This window comes from Lissotriton helveticus, chromosome 3_1, assembly GCF_964261635.1.
Source record: "Lissotriton helveticus chromosome 3_1, aLisHel1.1, whole genome shotgun sequence".
Classification (NCBI taxonomy): domain Eukaryota; kingdom Metazoa; phylum Chordata; class Amphibia; order Caudata; family Salamandridae; genus Lissotriton; species Lissotriton helveticus.
This window is the reverse complement of record NC_136061.1, coordinates 837,039,725-837,063,783: the sequence shown is the minus strand read 5'-3', so window position 1 is coordinate 837,063,783 and position 24,059 is coordinate 837,039,725. Positions and strand designations below refer to the sequence as shown.

General features: G+C 39.2%; 1 protein-coding gene across 6 annotated transcripts in view; it reads right to left on the bottom strand.

The window, feature by feature from the left end:
* The window catches only part of LOC144823006 (gap junction alpha-4 protein-like), a 144,757-nt gene that overhangs the window by 13,258 nt on the left and 107,440 nt on the right, over positions 1–24,059 (bottom strand). Inside the window, exon 2 of one of the 6 annotated variants that reach the window (XM_078681116.1) lies at positions 7,511–7,534. The exons of the other annotated variants lie outside the window; for them this stretch is intronic. The gene's annotated coding sequence lies outside the window, so the exon portion shown is untranslated. The remainder of the gene's footprint in view (positions 1–7,510; positions 7,535–24,059) is intronic. 6 annotated transcript variants of the gene reach the window in all.

Below are 24,059 nucleotides of genomic sequence, written 5' to 3'. Positions count from 1 at the left end.
GAATGGATTTCCACGAAACTTGGCAAAATTGTAGGGACTGGTAGCCCAATGTGCCTTTGCTAGGTCTCAATATATGTGCTCCAGTGGATTTTGAGAAATTAACGTTAAAAAAAATATATATATATATCTGTAAGCGCGCTCCGGGCAGCGCCCCGGTTCGCGTACCTGACGCGTAACGGAACTTCGCGAAGCGAAGCTGATTGGCTCTCCGGTGGCTGTCAACATTCTAAACAGTCCGGAGCGGCCGCCATCTTGTCTCTCGGTAGGATCGAGAGACAAGATGTGGTGAAAAACGAAGGGGGAAATGAAGGAAAGGGGGCAAGGTAGACCCCTCCTGACCCCCTAGGATTGATGAGGGGGATATTAAAGTGCCCCGCGGGGCAAAATAAAAATTGTTTGCGATTTTTCGCCACAGAGGCGCGTCCCGGTACGCGAACCGGGCAGCTAACCGGCAGCGTAACGGGAGTCCGCCATCTTGTGTTTTTGGAGCGTCCGGTTCGCGTACTGGGTAGCGTCCCGTTAAGCGTAACAAGAGAAACAGTAAAAAAAAAAGGGAATAGATTTCCAGCAAACTTTGAAAAATTGTAGGGACTGTTTGTTTGATGTGCCTTTGCAAGGCCTCAAGATATGTGCACGTGTGGATTTTGTCTAATTAAGGTTAAAAAATATATATATATCTGTAAGCGTGCTCCGGCGCGCTTACGTTACGGGTTTTGTTTGCGCTGCAGAGCCGATACGTCACAGTTATGCGACGCGTCATGAGGCGTCTCACGTGGCTACGTGATACGTCACGTAATAAAGAATATATTTTACAGATATAGATATTAGCTTTTAAAAAAACCAATGAAATTCACTGAAAAAACCATAGGTTATAGGACATATATAGTTAGGAATTTGCATTTACAAAACCTTGAAAATTCATTGAAAAAACCATAGGTTAGAGACCATATATAGTTAGCTGGACATTTTATTGACATAAAACCAATGAAATTCCATATATAGTTAGTTGCACTAACTATATATCGCGCACCCGCAATCCACTGCTGATGATGTCACATATCACATCATTCATGACATGTCAGTGACATCACTGATGACATCTCAAATGACATCACTGATGACATCTCAAATGACATCATGACACACCAATACCAGTTACTACATACGCACTCACTGATTCCTACGTCTACACACACATTCACTCATTCACCCATACAATCACTCATACATACAGTCACTCATTATTACAACACTATCATATGCACTCATACACCTATGCAGACACTCACACACTGCCACTCATCCATGGAGTTACTCACACACCTAGTCAGTCCTGTAAAGAATCAATCACACTTCGATTACCTCATCTATACAGTTAAACACAGAACACCATACTTTTTCACACATATACTAACACATACTTACTCTCTTATACAATCACTGATACAAGTACACATTGATATGCACAGAGTCACACACCTCCCAGCCAGCCACACACACACTCAGTCTTTCATACATCCACTCATTCTTCAATATGTAAAACATATTTAAACTTTACAAAAACACACAGACACTAGATGATGTTATCAGTGATGTCATCAGTGATGTCATTTGCGATGTCATCAGTGATGTCACTGACCATGTCATGAATGATGTAATATGTGACATCATCAGCAGTGGATTGCGGGTGCGCGATATATAGTTAGTGCAACTAACTATATATGGAATTTCATTGGTTTTATGTCAATAAAATGTCCAGCTAACTATATATGGTCTCTAACCTATGGTTCTTTCAGTGAATTTTCAAGGTTTTGTAAATGCAAATTCCTAACTATATATGGTCTATAACCTATGGTTTTTTCAGTGAATATATATATATATATATATATATATATATATATATATATATATATATATATATATATATACATATATACATATACATATACATATACATACACACACACACACACACACATATATACACACATACACACAATGCGTGGCAAATAAGGTATTTGTGGAGGGGGGGGGAAGAGACCCCCCCACAACCCTGAACTTATCTTAAATGAGTTGTAAAGAAATAGGTTGTAAAGCATATGGGCTGTAAAACATGCGTGGTAAAGGTACAAGGTGGTAAAAACCTCTTGTAAAAGCCGTTTCCCAAATACATGGATCTAAACCAAATATTGTCAAAAGGCACAACATATTGTATAGATTCCTATTTGTGTATTTGAAAAAAACGGTGAACATAATATGGCGGATTGTGGAAAGGGTAGTAAAGATGTTTCCATTTTCATTGGTCAATAAGCCATAACATTTTGTCATTTCGTTTTATGAAAATAAATCTGGGAAAAACGTTGAAGACCTTGTGGCTTATTTCATAGAAACCTCTCCCAAGTGCATAGCCCTCAATGGACCCATCACTATGGGCTTGTTTCGCTGTGCTGAGCTAGGTGAAAGATGGTAGCTATGTTCCCATAACTGGGAGGAGTGGAAAAGAGGCAAATTGCAACAGTGCACACAATCCTGCCCTGGTACAACAACCTCTCTTTGAACAGCTGCAGGCCTCTGGTGTTCAAACTATGGGTAAAGCATGTGCAATGTGTGTACTATTCTCCAACATAAATTAGCAAGAGCAATAGACCTACACGGGTGTGGGGTTGAAATGATTCCTGGACGATCACGTTTCATATGTATGGCATATGCTGGGAACCAGACATTTCGGAGGGGTTGGTGTCTATAGAAAGGGACTGTTGACCGAGGTATTGGAGAAACAGATCCATGCCAGATTCTCAAGATAATTACTTTTTTATTGCCTTTAGATTTATTGAAGCTGTGGAGATCCTGAAAATATGGCATGGATGCAACGCAACCAGAACAACGTGGAACGCCCTTCTATGAGGTTTACTAAGCATGATAGGTGGTTTTAACCTCGGAGGCTGGTTCCTACAGCCTGTGCAATTAGCATTTCATCCAACCAGCTGTTCGAAGAGTGCCATGTACTGAGTGCTTACAGCATTTAGAGGTCAAGGTAATACGTGAGCAGTTGGCAGGTGGGCTCTAAAGGCTAGTTAAAAAAAAAAATAGGCTGTAAGACAGTTCAACCTGGAATAAAGATCCTTTGCCTGTGTTCTGGTCTTGGGTCTTCGGTGCCCAAGAGCCATATTTCGCATCTGAGATGGGGACACTTACTTCAATCAGGCAGCTCGGATTGTATATTCAACGTAGGCTTTGGGTGAGGTATTAGTAGCTACTAATGTATCTGTAAATTTAGGGGGAAACCAAAGCATCATTGGACATAGTGAGAGATCGAGCCATGTTTAGACTATTCCGATTGAAAACACCGATTTGGAGAGCAAGCAAAAGTTTTATTTGGGACAAAACCCCTAAATTGGAACAATTCTCTGATGGTTTTGTCAGGGTTGGGTGGAAAGCATATTCATTGAAACTTGTGTTTTTTTTAAATTAACCAATATATGCATTTTATCATTACTCCTCATAAGAATCGAGGGTGTTCCATAGCAGTTCAAATAGCAGGTCTATTTGGGGTTTGAAAATGCCCATCACATACAATTGTGGGGCATAACAAAAGATTCTCGTTTCGTTTGCCGGCCGGAATGACATTAAAGAATGCTGACAACATTTATACATTTCCCCACGAGAACATTATGCGATTTCCCAGAAATTTCACCCACTGGAGACTTTTCCGTGCAGAAAGAATGTCACAAGAAAAGCTCGAACCAGTTTCCATCTAGTAAGCCACTTCATTCACGTCCATGCGTGGAACAAAAACAACAATTACACAGTATATTGGCAAACCAAACTTTGTGCTAAATGCTTAATTTTTGGGAAATGCTCATGAAATTTCACGAAACTTTCTAAAATAAAAACTCTAAGCATTCTTGTCCCCTTAGTGGTTGTTCCACAGTTGGACGTGGAATATTTACTTTATCTCGGCGAGTTAATAACTTTTCTAAAGTGCATTGCCGTAGTCCAGGCGTGAGAGAATCAGGGCCTGGACCATGACTCTCCTCGCCTGGAACGGCAATAGCAGGGGCGGTGGGTGACATTTGAAAGTGGTGAGGCGCAAAGTGATTAGCATACAGCACCGTAGCGAGCGAGCGAGCCCGAACCCCAAAATGGGTTTGGGGGGGGGGGGGTTACCCCCCTCATGAAATTTATGGAAAAAAAAGAAAAATCGTGCATTTTCAAGCAAATTTGAGAAAGCAGGAAGGTTAATAAAGCAATTGTGAAAGTGCAGTTATTACATTAATAGATGGCATAACATAGGTAGCTGCTTATTCGGTATAACCACAGAGCTTCATACATTCCGTCCTATTATGCTCTGGTGCTGAATTCAGCATCCCACACACAACTGACTGAACAGTAGACAATTGCTCAACCTCAGTGAATGACATAAATGTAAGAGTTCTATAGCTCACTCACACCCTCAACCACCCAAAATATAAACTGCAAAGAGTCGGTGGAAACTCAACTGCAATGGTCCTTTAATCCAACAGGTACAGTCACTAAGGACAACACAGAACGAATCTATAGGTCCATAGACCCACCAAAAAACAATTGACTACTGTTGCTTTTGTCTGTGGAAAGCCCAAACTGTGAAGAAAGCCAAGCATGTACTACTGAAACATCTGTGAGGCAGAAATGGCCAATTCTAATGATGATAACATAACACTTATTTACAACCCTGCTGTTTTACTATGTAACCTTTTTCGATATAGAAATGGGGTGTAGAAGATTATGGTAGTAATAAATAGTTGAGCTTTTTTGTTAGATATATAAAAGCGATAGAAAACGGAGCAAGGTTTTCTTATATGTTTTCTAATGTGACTGTTAAATTTTCATTTACTGCTTGTGAGATCTTGGTCAGAGAAAGTGAGAGAAATTAATAGGCCGAATTGAGGGGAAAGTTTTCTCCTCTACGTGTGGACTATAGTGGCACTCTCTGGCGAAGCACTGGCATTGGAGTGAGGGGCAATGTGAACCTGTTTTTAGAAAGAAGGTCAGGTCAGGTCATTGAAGGTGGTGGGTTACTGGCGCTAAAGAAATTCCCACAGTTTCAGGTTTTGATTTAGAGGGTCTCAGCAGGGCTGGCTCCCAGAAGAAGTGAAAGGGTAGAAAGGGTGAAGCGATGCCAGCTCGGAGCTCTGGAAGGCGTGGATGCTCAGGGGGCATTGCCTCGCATAGGAGGCCTTGACAATGTAAATTCAAGCTGTCAGCAGCCGCCGCTGCGACACCCGCCAGCCCCGGGTGTCGAGGAGCACACAGTGAAGCTTCCTTTTACATTGTTTTTAGAGCAGATGATGGTGCATGGCAACGCAGGTGTGACTGGTCGAAGCAGCGTCTGGCAGCATCAGTGCCACACAGAGGGGGACAAACTGAAACGTGCTCTTTGTAGGATATGGTGCCTCTGCAGTACAGGAGCCAGGGCAGGTGGCCGATTCCGGCCGGCACTGCAGTGCATGTGTCAGCCCTGAAGTGGGTGGCATGGGCAGTCTGGCCTTAGCAGCTGCAGCATTAGAGGTGCCCGCGATGGAGGGCGGAGGGAGAATGCTGTGACCTGTGCAGCTGCTGCAGCAATGTGTTCACTGGAGTGTGGTGCAGCTGCTGCAGGGCAAGTGCTGCCCCGATAAGGGGGGGGGAAGAGAAGGGTCTGGTCATTGCAGCCATATTAATGCAGGTGTCAGTACACATGCCATTCCTGCAGGAGGCCGCCATGGATAGTGGGATGACCTTTACAACCGCTGCAGTACAGCTTGCTGCATTAAAGGGCTGACGAAGTGTAGTGTGGCCCGTCAGCCGCTGCAGTACACGTGCCAGCATCTGAGGGGGTGTCAGGGTGTAGTGTGGCCCTTCAGCCGCTGCAGTACATGTGACAGTAGCAGTCGGGGTGTAGTGTGGCCCTCCAGCCGCCACGTGGCAGCACCAGACGGGGTGTCATTCCGCATATATATATTGCAGCAGTGCAACACAAGAAGCTCTTGTGATAAATCACCTTCCCAAATGTCATGCCACTTACTCGGTTAAACTAAAATAGCTTTAACGGCAAAGCTTTTAAGGTCACAATTACAAAGGGGTAAGGATGGGACAGGGGGCTCTGTGCAGCAAATCAGGAGGGTTGTAAAAAGTACTACATCCTCACTCAGAGTATTTAACTCCTTCACACACCTTGCTATGCTGTACCAAGGGTAAACAAGCATTAGGAATGCATTAGGGCTCGGGTTTGTTTGAGTTAGAGATAATGGCATTGTAAATGGCAATGTGTTTTAGGCATGTGTTTTGAAGTGGAAGCATGTGGTGTGTGTTGGAGATATGTGTGTTGGATTGGAATGTTATCAATGGTGGCATGCTGCACTTTAACGCATTATCTTTAAAAGGTAAAGTGCAGCATAGTGCGATAGGTACAATATTAATTGGTGTGTGCATTGATGGGTGGTGGATGTGTGTGCCTGTAGGAATTGTGCAGTGATGGCTGTTGGTGTGTGGGTTTGGTGGAAGCGTGTAGTGGTGGCTTGAGGTGCAGTAAGAGCTGTTACTGAATGTGGATGTCAAGCGTACAGAGCTGGATGGTAATGCGTGTGGTTGGTGAAAGGGTGCACTGACAGCAGAACTTTACGTGAGAAGGTTTAGTAAAATGTTTGGTCACACTAATAATTTACAAAAACGTGGTATGTTGCCACCACCACTTTGCTTTACTGCCCAGACATGGAAAGTATTCCTATACTTGCAATGAAGGCACACTTTGTGTACCCTCCAAGACACAGAACAGGGTTCTGAGCCTTGTTTTACCAGATACTGGACACGGCATTGTGCGCCCTCTACATTACCGTGGTGTCAAACAAAAACTCACAATGCCAGTTTCACATGCAGTAGGACTCTCAGGGCAGCGATATATATTCATTTACCATGCAGGGGCTGCTCACATCCAGACACTGCTCATGCTTGATAGGCAACATTAGCAAAACCACACCAAAGGTGCCAGCTAAATCTCAGGACCCTCTTTGTGGACTATCTAACAAATTCATGCTCTTGTTCATGTGATGAACCATGGACCCTGAGGTGGCAAACCACACCCCAAGATAATCATAAAACGAGTCTGCCTGCCTAGAGTTGTTGGCTAAGCAAAAGTGGAAAACGCATCTGGCTCGAATCCCCCATTTAGAAGTTGGAGAGCCAAGGCAGGTTCTAAGTCTGCCTTCATTCAAACATCCGGCTCTAGGTTGGCTCTGGAGTGCAGTTGACAGATGAGCCACAGAGCTGCCAGGACACTGCTGTCTCTCCTCCATTATGTAGCTTCGTAAAAGAAAAAAAGTAGAATTTTGCTAAATGAACAGGTGATTTAATGCCTATGGCTGGATTTCAGGCATTTAGATCAGAGAACCTGAAGAAAACCCTTAAACCATATTTGGCCAAACTGTGCGATCCTAGGCATTTACATCACGGTATTTAATTTTCCTTAACTAAAAAATGTGGGCTCACTACTTACAAGCAAATCAGCACAGGCGTAGTCCTATATAAAAAACACCAAAGCAAAACAAAATTGTTACTTTCTCTTGTCTCATGCATGGCAAAGATATCAGATAGTCTTCCTCAAACTTTAATACATTTTATAGAAATGACAAGTTTTTAATAAATGTCACTCAATACAGCATGTGACACAAAAAATTAATGAGCTGTTTTTTTCTTTGTTTTACTTGCTGACAGCTGCCAACTGTGTGCGAGCTCCATGAAGTAATGAAACATTTCTGGGGAGTCAAAAATAACCGACCCCCTCCCCAGCAACTCCTGATTCCCCGTGAATTCCTCTTTTCTGAGCAGCCACAGGGGTCTCATTTGAAGTCCCCGGAAACGGTCACCATCTGGTGCCTCCTGTATGGTTAATTCTGGGGGTGGAGTTACTGGGCCTCACAACATGCACCTCGCAATGAGGCACAATATTTTCCATTCCCCAAACATGAAGGTCAAAGCAAGTACCCCCTATTTCCGACAAAAACACATCACTTATTAATAATACATCCATCAAATACCTCTCCCTAGGTGAGTTTAAAATCAAAGAGCAAGAGATGTGTGTGTTTTAGCGGACCGAACTACAGATCCCAGACTGCTTTGCGACACAAAGATTTGCTAGCATTAAAGTAGAAACCTATGTCGAAGCGCAGCTCTCAACGCAAGTTATTGCTAACCAGAATTTACGATGCATTCAGATCTGCTCGCGCTAACCCTTAAATTAAATACGTTTGCCTGATTAGTGATTCCGTTATTATTAACAGACCGTTCTTCTGATTTTATTGATGTATTCAATTATTTTCCACGGGCGGAACGCAGCTTAACAACCCTTTGAAATCGGGGGTTACATTGCTGGTCTGGACCCCTCTAAACACGGCAATAACATATTCGTCAAAGGACTAACGAAAGGTCGGCCCTCTCTCATCATTGCAAAGTGTTGAGCTCTTACCTGACATTAAAATGAAAACGATTTTCATTGCAGGCCTGTCACTCACAATAGTTACATTTGCTGACCAGTTCTCTTGGAAATGGATGCGGTGCGCCTTCATCAGTGTGTTAAAAGCTGTTTAAAGTGATAAAAAAAAATCTAAAAAAAAAAAAAAAAAAAAAAAAAAAAAAAAAAAAAAAAAAAATCGCTGTTGTATTTCACGACCCCGCGCATCGCAAAATGGCCAATCACTGCATGACTACATGAAGTCACACACAGTGATTGGCCATTATGCAGTGTGTGTGCACCACCCACGACCGGCATCCAATAATGGATTGCCCTGGGGTGACCGGCCAATCCTGGCGCTGCAAGCAGCACCAGGATTGGCTAGGGGGGGGCTCATGAATGCTCGCCCAGTGTCACCTTTGTAAAGCCGGGGGCTGCGGCCAGCTTAAACAAGCACCCCCCTATGGGGGAACACTGATGCGCATGCAAGTTTCTGCCCCAAGCATCACTTGCGCGCTACTAGTCTAGATACCTTGGCTGTCTGTCTGCTGCTTCAGCTGAGTGCGTCACGTGGTCGTGGACTGTCACTCAAGCTGCGCAGCAGACCAGACCAGCCCCCCTGCACTCCCCACTCCTGGATAACTCGGGTGCTTCCCGGATTCCCGGCTGCGCTCGCTCGAACTTTAACAGTCACCTCACCAGTTTGTTTTATTGCAGCAGCGCGTCCATGGGGCTTGTGGGGCTATGCTCCTACGCCCCAATGGACGCACCGCGGCTGGGCAATAGAGGGAGAACCTTCCAGAGCATTCTCATAAGTCCGAAGCACGTGGCAGAAGTCTTAGTAGCCTGGACAGTGAAATCAAGTGAACTGTCTAACCAAACTCACAGGCTCTTTATCTGGGGTTTGGGGGGGGGGGGGGGGAGAGGTTGACCTAGACAGGAAGGCCAGATGGGGGTCAGGATGGTAGCTGAGGGGTTACCCAACAGCATGACTCCGTCTTTTCCCCGTTTAATCTAAGACAGGAAAGTTCCATCCATCTGGCGACAGCCTCAAGACATGGGCTCAGAGTGCTAGACGACCCCTCAGCATTGTTCAAAGATACCACAAGCTGAGTGTCGTCTGCATAGGTGACAATACGGACGCCAAATGGATGGACGATCTGTGCAAGGGGCCTCATATAGACATTAAAAAGTGTTAGTCTCAGGGCAGAGCCCTGAGGCACCCCACAGCTGAGTGGCTGTTTGGCGGAGGTAGCTTCCCCTTCAAACACTTGGAAGAAGCGTTCCTCTAGGAAGGAGGTGAGCCATAACAGTACCGAGCCCGACACCCCCATGCCACTAAGACGGTGTAATAAAGTGGCATGGTTAACCGTGTCGAACACGACGCTGAGATCTAGTAGTATGATGGCCGCTTTTCCTCCCTGGTCCAAAACTGTTCTTGCCTCCTCAGTCAGTGCTAATAAAGCTGTCTCTGTCCCATGTTGGGGACGGAATCCAGTTTGAGAGGCACATAACAAGTAATTGGATTCAAGATGTTCCACTAGGATGTTATTAATGTGCCTCTCCAACAGCTTACTCATCCATGGCAACAGAGAGATGGGACGGAAAATTAGCTAAATTATTCTGATCTAAATGAGTTTTTTTTAGCAAGGCCCTAACCATTGCACATTTCCAGGACTTTGGGACGGTGCTTTAGGTGATAGAGGAATTTAGAACGTCCAAAATTGCTGGGCGAATTAACTCAATAGCCGAGGTAAGGACTTGTGGCGGTTCAGGTGATGGAGCGAGATTTGGAAATAATTTTATTTCAACTCGTGAAGTCATACTTCCATAATAGAAAATAACTTTATTAACGTTTGGTGCTGTGTTTGTATTAATTCAACCTAGATTAAATTTTCATTACACGCGGGAAATTAACATGTGTGCTCATAAATGTGCATTTTTGTTGCATCTTTTGTTCGTGTAAATTAATAAATTAATTTTGTCCTTTTGTCATGTTATAACTAATTGCAGCTGTTTTTATGCATGTGCTTGTTTTGCTTCCCTTGTCTATGTGATGTCACTCTATTTTCTTTAGGTGCATAAAGAATTTCGGTGGATTTTGAGAAGACTGGTAGATATAATGCTGCTTTATTTGTTTGCTTTGGCTAGGTAATCTAGACTAATGGGTTAATCATTAGTAATTGCTGGGTGTCAACAGAACGAATAATATTTCCTACATTAATTATTCTTTTGTGTTTGTTTATATATTAGTGGACGTTAATTTGACTGCTTTGGGCCTAGTTTACCCGAGTTTGCAAATAATTTCTGCACGAAGCAAGAGAGAGTCCTTTCAAAGAAAGATTTCCTTTCGGTGGCAACATTTGGAAAGCGTGGTGTGTTTCTAGCAGTCTCCTACTCGGACAAGGCCAAGGCCAGGAACCGGCAGGAGGAACATTTGATAACTTTGCATCCGAGGAAGTGAATTGACGTGATGTAAAATTTTATGCAAGAAAATGTTGCAATCTGAGGAAGCCTCGGAGCTTGAATGCTAGAGACAATGGACTCTAAGAAAGTCACGAAACTGATGTTTTGAAAATGAGGTGACATGTCACTTGTCACTTTTGAACCAATGGGACTTCGACTTTTGCAGAAAAGAATTACTTTTACTTAGATTAGTTGGCTTAGTAAGGTATAAAAACCCATTTCCCCGTGGAAGGGTTGTTGCTTGCTCGCTGCTGCTTTTGCTGACCTTTGGAAGAGGGTGTCGTGCTGACGGACTTTACTTAGAGCATGTAAGAACCCTCAAAGACTTTACTATATTTCCATTTATTTCGGTTAGTTAGGGTCTTAGGGTCCGAAAAATGCTAAACTGATAAATATATTTGCAATAATAATTTTGAAACTTATAATGTTTTTACTTGCAATAATTCTAATAAAAATGCTTTAATAAAAATTACATTTACAAATTATAATAAATAGCTAATAAAATCTTACTTTTGAAAACAAGCTGGTCTTGACTTTTCATGGATTCAGGTTACCATTAGCTAGATTCTATCGCCATAAGTGGCTTAATAAATAGTTAGGTTTATTGAAATGATGATATCCATTTACCGCGGTTGTATATAAATTGTGAATAGGTTAATTAGGCCACTTGGTTCAGTAGGTCGTAATATGTCATGTTTGATTAATGGGCCTTTGTGTTTAATTAGTGAATATTAGTATAAGTTGTAGAGTTGGGTAGCGTAATTTATGACATATTTTCTATAGGCCGCTGGATCAATTACCTTGGTAGCAGAATTTGATGGTTGCTATGGTAACCAACATATATGGTAGTTACATAGGATTGATGTCTAACATATGTTGAGTCCGTTTTCGTGCTATATGTAAGGTTTTTTTCCAGCAGCGTGAAAATTCCTTGTTGTACCGGTACAAATTAGTGTGATGAGAAGGTAGTCACACAGCACATTTGATCTGTTTCAGAGTAGTGGTATCGCCGTGTATCACAAGTGTTGTCGCCGTGCAACACAAGTTAGGGTTAGGAATGAGTGTTGTATAGTGAGGATTATCTAAGAAATTTGAACAGCATGAGTATAGGGACAATGAGCCCGCTCTAAAACTCACTGTGATAAGAGTAATAGAATATATTCGAGCTTGAATGAAGGGTAAGGTAAAATCGGTGTATGATTATCTATAAACAGGTGAGAGTCCTGTACGGATAACATGCTTAATATCTTTAAACAGGTGAGAGTCCTGTACAGATAACGTTGTTTATTTTACTAACGGTGCATGATATCTATAAACAGGTGAGAGTCCTGTACGGATTTCATGTGTGTTTGATTAGGGATACTTTCCGTTTGAAAGTGCGTAATTGTTTTGTAAGAGTGTTCAAGTTAAACTTTGAATTGTCACTTGGATGTTCATTCTGAGGGAAACGAGTTCATTATTACTTGTTTGAAGGGTAGAGTAAAAAGATTACTTTATCGGCAAATGTATATTCTGTGAGAATAGCGTCATCTATTCCACGTATAGAATTCTTGTATGATTGTTTCTCTAATAAGTGAAAGAATATCAGACAGATGAGTCTTTCTTGTGGTTGTTGAATTAATTTTCATTGAAAAAGTGTTCTTAAAATGGCGCTGTGAAAAGTTTTCATAAAGGAGGGGTGAGTACTAAGAGTGAGACACGAGAAACCGCAGCAACTGTGTACGTCACACGGTTCGCGCAGTGATTGGGTAGCATACGTCACAGGCTGTGTTCTGATTGGCTCTCGTAACTCTGACGTGCTGTATGCTGATTGGTTCTTTGAGAAAGGACAATTTCTATTCGTTGAGCAAGGTGGTGACGTAGTTCAACTCTGATTGGCTTGTTGGTGTGTTTCGCGCACGGATTGGCTAGTGTTACGGAACATCCAGGAAATATTTTACGATCATTTCCTTCAATTGGATTGGATTCGAAAAATGAGTTATTTTAAACATGTTGAGAAAAAGCCTTCAATGCTTCAAAGGTTTAAACATTTTATTTCACCAGACAAGAAAATAAAAACGCGAGGTGGTAAATTGCTTCATAAATACAAAACACCTGCAGCGTATATGGAAGGTGAATATGGATATCATACTGTTTTGTGGTTTGATGTCTGGAAGCATTACACAAAAGATGACGGTGTTTTGACTTGGCCAGAAGATGGTTCATTTAATATAAAAATTTTAAGAAATTTGAGAGAAAAGATGAATGCTCTTATACCGAAACCGAGACCTACACAATTTGAAGCTTTCGTTGAATGGGAGGATGAAATGTTTCAACTTCAAAGAGAAGCGAGTGGTATTAAAAGACCTCCGAAAATACCAAGCTATAGACGAGAGACACATGAAGATAGAATGCGAATGTGGAGACAGGGAGACATGTGTGATGGTCTCTATTTAATTAGAGAAATGGTTTTAGGATCTCCTGGTGAAAAAAGATCTGAAAAGAAAAATAATGTAAAAATAGAAAGTGAATCTGAAGATGCAGTTTTAGAAGAAATTTTTACGTCTAATAAAAGAAATGAACCTTTGAGACCTCCTCGATCATGGTCCACTCCAATGGTTTCTACTGAAACCACACCAAGTGCACCTCCTATTAATGAATCTCCAAAATTGTACCCTAATAATTCAGAATCTTTTGAAACTCCAGAAAAATCAGAAACTGGGACAAATGCTGATGTTTACATTGGAGGTAAACATTTTTCGTTAATTCCAAAAGAAAGGGAAGCCCCTAAAATTTTAATGAGAGATATTAGAGATGAAGTTATAAATACTTCAGAATATTTAAGATCGAAAGAAGAATTAATTCGACAAATTACTAAAGGCATGGAAGCTGTAACTGTTCCGGTAACTATTGGTCCTGTTCAGCCTGTTTTTGAACAAAGGGAAAACAACAAGACAAGTTTAACGATTCCTTTAAATACAGAAGTTCAAAAGGTTGCTGAAAAATTTTATTCTGATTTATCTGAAATTAATCATGAGAAAACGAAAATGCCTGATTTAACTTTCAATGAAGGTTCTTTTAATAATTCACCAATGGGTGCAGAATCTGATGCTGAGTCTTCTGAAAGAAGAGGGTCAAATTCAAAACTTGATGTTGCAAAATTAAAAGCAAATCTGGAAGAATTAATAATTGGTACAAGTGGTTCTGACAGTTTAAAATTTTGTTGTGATGATGAATTACTGTTCATCTGCAAGAGTATTCAATGGAAAACGAAGAATAAATATGATCAGTTAGAAGAACTGGCAGCTGAACTTGAAATTGATTTAAGTAGACAAAAGAATTTTGGAAAACATTATAGATTAGACTTTACAGAAAGGGACATTGAGAATTTGAATTCAATTGGAAGAATAATGCACATAAAAGACTGGATTGTTTACATCAAAAAGCTTGGTGAACTGAGCAAATGGAGAGTGAAATGGACTAGAAAGAAGGAGGATGAAAAATTAGAGAAATTATCAAAACAATTCCCAATGAGAGAAATTGCTGGTGGAGGTTATGTTCGTGTTCCTTGGTCGAGACAGGATATTTTGCTTTTCACTAATGATTTTCCAAGACGGAGAGAAAAGCCTGTTGAATGGTATCGACAAGTAGACAGGTTTATAAAAGTTTCAAAAGTTCTGTGGATTGATCTGGACGGATCTTTTGACATAGTTGTTCCATCAGATCTTTGGACAGAATGTAAAATTGCTATAAGTTGGCCAAAAGAGGAACCAGAGAGAATTAAAGAAACTGGTGCTCAAGCTCCAATAGTGATGGATTTTTATGGAAAGGTGATTTATTGGTTAAAACAAAAGATTGCTCCAAAGGAAGTGGATTGGGTTAAAATAGATCAAACTAATCAGGAACCTAAAGAATCAGTTCATTCATTTTATGAAAGGTTATTATTGGTTTTCAAACAATACAGTGGTTATGAAAAATTAGACGAAAAGGATGAGCCATTTTATTTATAGATTTGTTTATGGTCTTAGACCTGAAGTTGGGGAAATGATTAGAAATAGTATTGTCGGATGGCAATCACTCTCAGTTGACGACATTTTGAGAAAAGCAAAATATTGTAGTGATGAGTTAAAAGTTAAACAAAAGAAGTTAAAGGAGAAAGCAATGTGGGCACAGGTGAAAGTGGCTGAACAACAAATTGCCAGTCTTGAAAATAAAAATGGAAATTTTATTCAAAATCAAAATCAAGGAAAATTTAAATTTAATAATAATAAAAGATATAATGCTAAAATGGACGATTTAAAACAGAAATTGCCTTGTTTTAATTGCGGCGTTATTGGACACTGGAAGAGTGAGTGTAAAAACCCACCCAGAAATTTTAAAAATCCATTGTTAAACCCACAGATGCAGAACGATGTTGATCTGCAGCAACAGCTACGTTTGCAACGTAAACTGAATGACCTGAGTCTTCAGCGACAGCTACAAAATCAATTGGTTCAACAACAGAATCAAATTCCACAGCCTCCCTTTCCTAATTCTGGGGGAAGTCAAAAATATAATCCAGGTGTGGGATTTGAAGGAGATGATCAGGTAATAAGGACTCAAAGACAAATTGTGCAAAATGCTACAGGACAGTTTTTGTTAACAGAGAATCAAGGAAGTGATTCTGATGACTACTTCTGACGGTGCCCGAGAGAGGGGGAAGAGTGTGTAATTGGAGCCACTCTTGAGGTTGACCAGTCTGGTCCATTTGTAAATGGGAAAGTTAATGATGTAGACATCACTTTTCTAGTGGACACTGGTGCTACCCGTTCTACTGTTAGATCAGTGGAAATCGAAAACCTACCTCTCTCTGGGGAAACCATCCAAGTAGTCGGAGTTAGTAATCAACAGATTAGAACTGATTTAACTGATCCAGTGCAAGTTGAAATTGGAAATTTTAAAGATAAACATAGATTTGTAGTTTGTAATAGCAGTCCAGTGAATTTACTAGGGAGAGATATATTGTGCAAGATGAATTGCAGAATATATTGTTCTCCTGATGGAGTAGAGTTACAAACAATGGAGGAAGATGGTTTGTATAAAATGACAATGATGTTGGTAGAAACAGAAGGATCAAAATTGTTTCCTGCTTTTGAAAAAGAGAACCTTCCTGTAGAACTAAAAGAGACTGTCAAAAATGAGATTTGGGATTTTACTGGAAATGAAATGGGTTTGATGAAACATATCGATCCAGTTAAAATTGCATTGAAGCAAGGAATAGAATTTCCAAACATTCCTCAGTATAAAATGAAAGCAGAAACTATAGAGGGTGTTATCCCAGTGATTGAAAAATTCATTAAACAAGGTGTTTTAAAAGAAATTGAGAGTAGCCCTTGTAATTCACCGATTATGGGAATTAAAAAATCAAATGGAACATATAGAATCGTTCAAGATTAATCAAATTGTAATTCCATGTTGTCCTGTTGTTCCAAATCCAGCAGTCATTTTATATCAGATTCCACATGATGCTGAGTGGTATACTGTCATTGATCTTTGCAATGCATTCTTTACTGTTCCTTTACATCCAGAGAGTCAAGAAATTTTTGCTTTCAGGTTCCAAAATAGGACCCTCGCATGGTGCAGAATTCCTCAAGGGTATACAGAGAGTCCTTCTATCTTTAATGAGTTGTTGAAGAGATCTTTAGAAGATCTAAATCTACCTGGCAGATCGACATTAGTGCAATATATTGACGATCTACTAATCGCAGCAAAGTCGAGAGAAAATTGTGTGACAGACACAATTGTACTTTTAAATCATCTAGCAGATGAGGGACATAAAGTGTCTCCTGCAAAATTGCAGTTTTGTAAACAAGAAGTGAAATACCTTGGACATAGAATTGCAAAAGGAGTAAGTCAGGTAACAATTGAAAGAATTAAAATGATTCAAGCAATGCAACCTCCAAGAACTCAAAGACAGGTTAGAATGTTTCTAGGAATGGTTGGTTACTGTCGACAATGGATAAGTGGATTTTCAGTAATTTCGAGACCACTACAGAAATTGACTAAATCAGATGTAAAAGATCCGATTGTTCTTAATGAATCTGAGTTGGAAGCTTTTGAGAATCTAAAAAGAAGCTTGTGTGAAGCTCCAGCTCTAGGCATGCCAAATTATGAAAAAGAATTTGAATTGTATTGCAGTGAAAGAAGGATGTGCATTGTCTGTACTAATTCAAAGACATGGGAATCTGAGAAAACCCATTGCATACTTTTCAGCAGTTCTTGATCCTGTTGCAAAAGCCTTACCAGGTTGCTTAAAAGCAGTTGCAACAACTAGTGTCAGTTTAGAGCAAAGTAAAGGGATCATTATGGGGTTTCCTGTAAAAGTCTATGTTCCCCATTCAGTTGAAATACTCCTGACAAGGAGTAAGAAACAACATCTAACTAGTAACAGATTGACAAAATATGAGAAAGTTATTTTAGGAGCAGATAATGTTTCTATTGCAAGATGTATAAATTTGAATCCTTCTACATTATTGCCTGATTCTGAAATTGTTGATGAAATTGATGTAGAGCATGAATGCTTGGACGTTATGGAATACTGTACCAAGCCAAGGCAAGATATTAAAGACAAACCTTTGCCTGAATCAGATTTTGTCTACTTTGTAGATGGCTCCTGTTTAAGATCAGAGGGATGTGTTTTAAAGGCAGCATATTCAGTATGTACAGTTGCAGATGTTGAAGAAGCATCATGTCTTGAAGGAATTCGTTCAGCACAAGTGGCTGAATTGATTGCTTTAATTCGTGCTTGTGAAATATCAAAAGATTTGAGAGTTACCATAATAACTGACAGCCAGTATGGATACGGAGTTGTGCATGATTATGGACAGCTCTGGTCTCAGAGAGGCTATTTAACTTCAGCAGGATCTCCAATCAAAAATGCAGTATTCATTAGGAGATTAATAGATGGCATTCAATTACCAAAAGAAATTGCTGTTGTAAAATGCGCAGCTCACAGAAAGGGTGAGGATTATATCACCAAAGGCAATGCTTATGCAGATGAGACTGCTAAGTATTGTGCAAAAAATGGTTGTGCATATAATCGGGAAAGGAGTAAAGAGAGTGATTCGAATTCATTGATGCTAACAACAGGAAATCAGAGATTTACAAAATGAAGCTGATGATGAGAAAAACACATGGTTAAAGGCAGAATGTAGACCACGAGATGAAGATGGAGTCTGGACTTACAAAGATGGCAGAGTAGTTTTACCTAATTGTATGATTGCTGACATGGCCATATTATATCATGGTCCTGGTCATATTGCAAGAGATTCTATGATCAGACTTTTTAAAGAGACATGGTTTAATACCAAGTTTAGAACAATTGCAGAATCTCTTTGTCAGAGGTGTTTAACTTGCCAACAAATGAACCCAAACAGAAAATCAGTTGTAGGTACAGGAATCATAGGTCGAGAGGGTGGCCCTTTTACCAGATTACAAATGGATTTCATTCAAATGCCTTTACACAATTGTTTAAAATATGTTTTAGTGATTGTGTGTTTGTTTTCAAGATGGGTGGAAGCATTTCCAACACGTCATTGTGATTCGATTACACTGGCAAAATTGCTTCTTCGAGAAATTATCCCAAGATACGGTTTCCCTGTCACTATTGAGAGTGATGGAGGAGGACATTTTGATAATAAACTTTTGAAATTGATCTGTGAAGCTTTGCATATTGAGCAGAAAATACACTGTGCATACAGACCAGAGGCATCTGGAGTAGTTGATCAGATTAATGGAACGATCAAAAACAGAATTGGAAAAATGTGTCTTGATACAGGTATGAAGTGGACAGATGCTCTTCCACTTGTTTTAATGTCACTAAGAAGCATACCTGATAAAAAGACAGGTCTGAGTCCTCATGAAATTCTTATGGGCAGAGTCATGAGACAAGCTTTTGTACCAGTAGGGAAATTGTTGAGCATTAATGACAGTGCTATTTTAGAATATTGCAAGAGACTATTTGACGTAGTTACTTCTGTGTCTAATCAGGTGGGAACTGAAGTACAATCAGATGAAAAAGTACAAACACATGATCTGAGACCTGGAGATTGGGTTAGAACTAAAGTACATCGAAGAAGAAATTGTCTAGTTCCAAGGTGGCAGAAAGCTAGACAAATAATTCTAGTAACAACAAATGCTGTCAAGTGTAAAGGATTGAAGAGGTGGATACATCCAAGCCACACGATTCCAATTCCTACTCCTGAAAACTCTGATGAAGAGAGTGATTCTACAGATGATTCTGATTCCGAAGTAGAAGGTGAAAGAAATCCAGATTATGAAGATCGACAGAGAGGTCGACATCTGGAAAATCTGCAAGTGAATAAAGACTTGAACAGAAAAGATTTGGAAATCATTGAAATAGACTCTGAAAGTGATGAAGATCTGATTAAAGGAAATTCAGCAGAAGAGTCTGCCAAGAAAGTGAATGGAGTAGAGACTATTGAAAATGTTGAAGACAGAGAAGCTGAATCAATTGAAATTTCTGACCAGGAGAGTATCGAAAAGCAGAGGATAGGCTCTGGAAGAAGGAACAAGAACAAGAAACCAGAAACTGGGAAGCTGAAGGTAATTGAAGAGGAGGAGGAAGTCGAATTGCCAAGTACCAGTGATGGAAGACAGAGTATAGTTCCTAACAGAGTGAGACTGCCGATTAGAAAAGTTCCTGAGTCAAGAATAGAAATTTCTGATAGTGATTCTGGAGAAAGTGATGTTGATGATCAAGAAGGAAGAGTGAGAAAAAGATCTTGGAAGACTGAAACAAATAACAGAACCGAAAAGAAAGATCTTGAGAAAAGAAGAATCATGGTGAAAATGGAGGATTGAGAGTCAGGTTGATTAAAAAGTCTAAGGAGCAGGTGAATGAAATCACTAGTCAAAAAGAACCGGAAAAGAAAGTTGAAAAAGGGAGGAAAATAGAAGTAGTGACTAGAAAAACAAAGAGAATTTTAAGACCTAATCAGAAATATTAATCTCCTGAGTGGACTTATCTGATTATTCCTCCTGTTATTGAAATTAACAGCAGTAGTCAGGAAGAAAATAAAGAAATTAGTGACAATGATTGAAGTACTAATATAAATAAATTTTGGGTTTTGTTTTTGGCAAAAGGCTGAAAAAATTGTGTTAGGTGACACAAGGTTGAAGAAAAGTTGTTTAGTTGGAAATTAACTTGTGACATTAGGTCGAAGAAAAGTTGTTAGAGGATTTAAAAAAAAATAGATTTTAAAAAGGGGGGTATATTTAGTCTGAATTTTAGATTAATTTTAAAATTTTGTTTTCTTTTCATTACCTTTGAGATAAGAATTTTAAAGATGCCTTATGTTATGGAGAGGAGTACTTCAAAGTGTTCCATTTTCAAGAAATGCTGTAAGATGACTCTGGTGTGTGTGCTCATATTAATTCTGCTCTGGTTAGTATTGGCTGTTGTCATTCCTTTTGAAATTAGTAAAGATTTATATAAAGCTAACATGACAAGCACAGCTTCAGTTAGTCACAATAATAATAGTGCAACAATTATAGCTAACAAAGTAATTGATCACAAACCTGAAATTCATCAGGATAAATCTGTTGGTGATTTTTCAAGCAATTCATTCTCAAGGCTTTTGGGAAAATATGTTAAGGTAATGAGTGTCAAAGATTGCTGTGTTTGTGTAAAATTACCTGCTTCTGTTTCTGAGGGAGTGACATACAATATGCTTCCTCTCACATATGGGATAACTTGTAGTGTGTTAGCTAGCTTATTTTATCAGACTGGTCGCTTAGAATATTACTATTCAAACTTTGATGAGATTTTTGCGAATTTAAAAATTGAGAGTGCTTTAAATAAACATAAAAAAGCTAAACAGATGAGGGAATTCTTTTTAGTCACTAATGAACTCACTTATGAGTATGCTTACAAGAATAATTTAACCTGTAAATTAGGAGAAGAAGAAAAGTCTTTCTTGAATCTTGTTGGGGAGAGAAGAGCAATTTATAAGAGAAATGAAATAGTCAAACAGACTAAATCTAAATTCTGGCAAAAAGAAGATGAGAAGCTTAATGGCAAAACTTTTGATAATGTTGCAATACACATAGACAAACCAATTAGTGGTAACCTTTGCATTAGAAGAGATAATACACTTTTTGATAATTATTTTGTAGGTGCTAGTAATTGTGAGGACACTTATCAAATCATGGGAGGTTGGGGATTCAAAGGTAGCAAAGATCCAATTTTTCCTGGGATTTACTTTATTTGTGGTGATAAGGCTTATTATAATCTTCCAGATCATTGGTATGGGACATGTTTTGTTGGGCTTGTTTTTCCAAAGATATTCAATGTTGACAGAAATGAAGAAGGAGTGTTTAAAATTAATAATCATATAAATAGATATAAAAGAGAAAGTTTTACAGAAATTTTGGGATATATTTTTGAAGCAGTAATACCTTTAGTAGGTATAACCTTAAATGCAGGAAGGATCAGAAAATTATCCACAATTGTTGACAGATTGTCAACTGACATAGCAGATGGTTTCCAATTAGTGAATGTTGAGGTCATTGCAATCAAATCTATGGTGATGCAAGATCGCCTTGCCTTAGACATACTCCTGGCAAAAGAGGGAGGAGTCTGTGGTATTTTACATGTTCAGCACTGTTGTACTTACATCCCTGATGAAAGTAAGAATATTGAGATGTATATCAAAAACATTACAGAAATGCATTCAGAAATAGTTCCTTTAGAAGAAGATGATTTTTCAGAGCGACTTGCAAAGAGATTCCAGGCTATTAAAATTTTGTTTCAAGAGATTGGTGGTTCAGTTCTTGGCAAGATTTTAACACCTTTGTTTGTAATAATATTTATAGTAGTTTTGACAAAAATTAGTTGCATGTTACAAAAGAGAAAGAAACACATGAAAGAAAAGAAACGAATTTATAAGATCAAAAAGGAACAGGAGAAGGAAATTGAGTTACAAGAGTTACGTAGGGTTCAGTATGATAGTTGCAAAGATTTTGCAGAGACAAATTTTTAGAAAATACTAATACAAATGAATTCGAACCATTTTCAGTTCGTTAAAATTTTACTAAATTTTGGGTGTGGTGTGGTGATCACCAGATGAGGGAGTTGATGGAGCGAGATTTGGAAATAATTTTATTTCAACTCGTGAAGTCATACTTCCATAATAGAAAATAACTTTATTAACGTTTGGTGCTGTGTTTGTATTAATTCAACCTAGATTAAATTTTCATTACACGCGGGAAATTAACATGTGTGCTCATAAATGTGCATTTTTGTTGCATCTTTTGTTCGTGTAAATTAATAAATTAATTTTGTCCTTTTGTCATGTTATAACTAATTGCAGCTGTTTTTAAACATATGCATGTGCTTTTTTTGCTTTCCTTGTCTATGTGATGTCACTATTTTCTTTAGGTGCATAAAGAATTTCGGTGGATTTTGAGAAGACTGGTAGATATAATGCTGCTTTATTTGTTTGCTTTGGCTAGGTAATCTAGACTAATGGGTTAATCATTAGTAATTGCTGGGTGTCAACAGAACGAATAATATTTCCTACATTAATTATTCTTTTGTGTTTGTTTATATATTAGTGGACATTAATTTGACTGCTTTGGGCCTAGTTTACAAATAATTTCTGCATGAAGCAAGAGAGAGTCCTTTCAAAGAAAGATTTCCTTTCGGTGGCAACATTTGGAAAGCGTGTTGTGTTTCTAGCAGTCTCCTACTCGGACAAGGCCAAGGCCAGGAACCGGCAGGAGGAACATTTGATAACTTTGCATCCGAGGAAGTGAATTGACGTGATGTAAAATTTTATGCAAGAAAATGTTGCAATCTGACGAAGCCTCGGAGCTTGAATGCTAGAGACAATGGACTCTAAGAAAGTCACGAAACTGATGTTTTGAAAATGAGGTGACATGTCACTTGTCACTTTTGAACCAATGGGACTTCGACTTTTGCAGAAAAGAATTACTTTTACTTAGATTAGTTAGCGTAGTAAGGTATAAAAACCCATTTCCCCGTGGAAGGGTTGTTGCTTGCATTCTGCTGCTTTTGCGGACCTTTGGAAGAGGGTGTCGTGCTGACGGACTTTACTTGGAGCATGTAAGAACCCTCAAAGACTTTACTATATTTCCATTTATTTAGGTTAGTTAGGGACTTAGGGTCCGAAAAATGCTAAACTGATAAATATATTTGCAATAATAATTTTGAAACTTATAATGTTTTTACTTGCAATAATTCTAATAAAAATGCTTTAATAAAAATTACATTTACAAATTATAATAAATAGCTAATAAAATCTTACTTTTGAAAACAAGCTGGTCTTGACTTTTCATGGATTCAGGTTACCATTAGCTATATTCTATCGCCATAAGTGGCTTAATAAATAGTTTGGTTTATTGAAATGATGATATCCATTTACCGCGGTTGGATATAAATGTATATAAATTGTGAATAGGTTAATTAGGCCACTTGGTTCAGTAGGTCGTAATATGTCATGTTTGATTAATGGGCCTTTGTGTTTAATTAGTGATTATTAGTATAAGTTGTAGAGTTGGGTAGCGTAATTTATGACATTTTCTATAGGCTGCTGGATCACAGGGTCCTTGGGGGAGCCTGATCATGGACGTGGACACACATGAACATGGCTACCACAAAGCCCCAGTGGTAATATCCAGCGGTTGGGATAAAAGGACAAGGGTGTTACATACACAAAATACCACACATGGCAAGTTGACGGGATATAAACATGAGAGTTCAAGGCAGGCTTTTGGGCAGTGCGAGCAGTGCCACCACACCGGGTGCCAAGGTCATAACAGAGAGGCGCAATCTTTGCAGTTAAGGGCCTGGGTTAAAGCATTAACTTAAATACTGACTGGTCAAATGGTACACCATGTGAAACAAAGAATCTGAGTGCCTTTCTCTTGCGTGTTCTGTTACGGCATCCAAACATATCATCCGACAATGAACACGTGGCTAAACAAGGCTGACCCAATGGGTTTGCTAATGATCGTTAGTTTATTTATTTATTTATTTGTGATATTTATAGAGCGCATGCAATGGCCCAAGGGCGTCTCGGCGCTAAGTGTCTGAGTGTTTACCCTAGAAAAAGATGGAAGATTTATT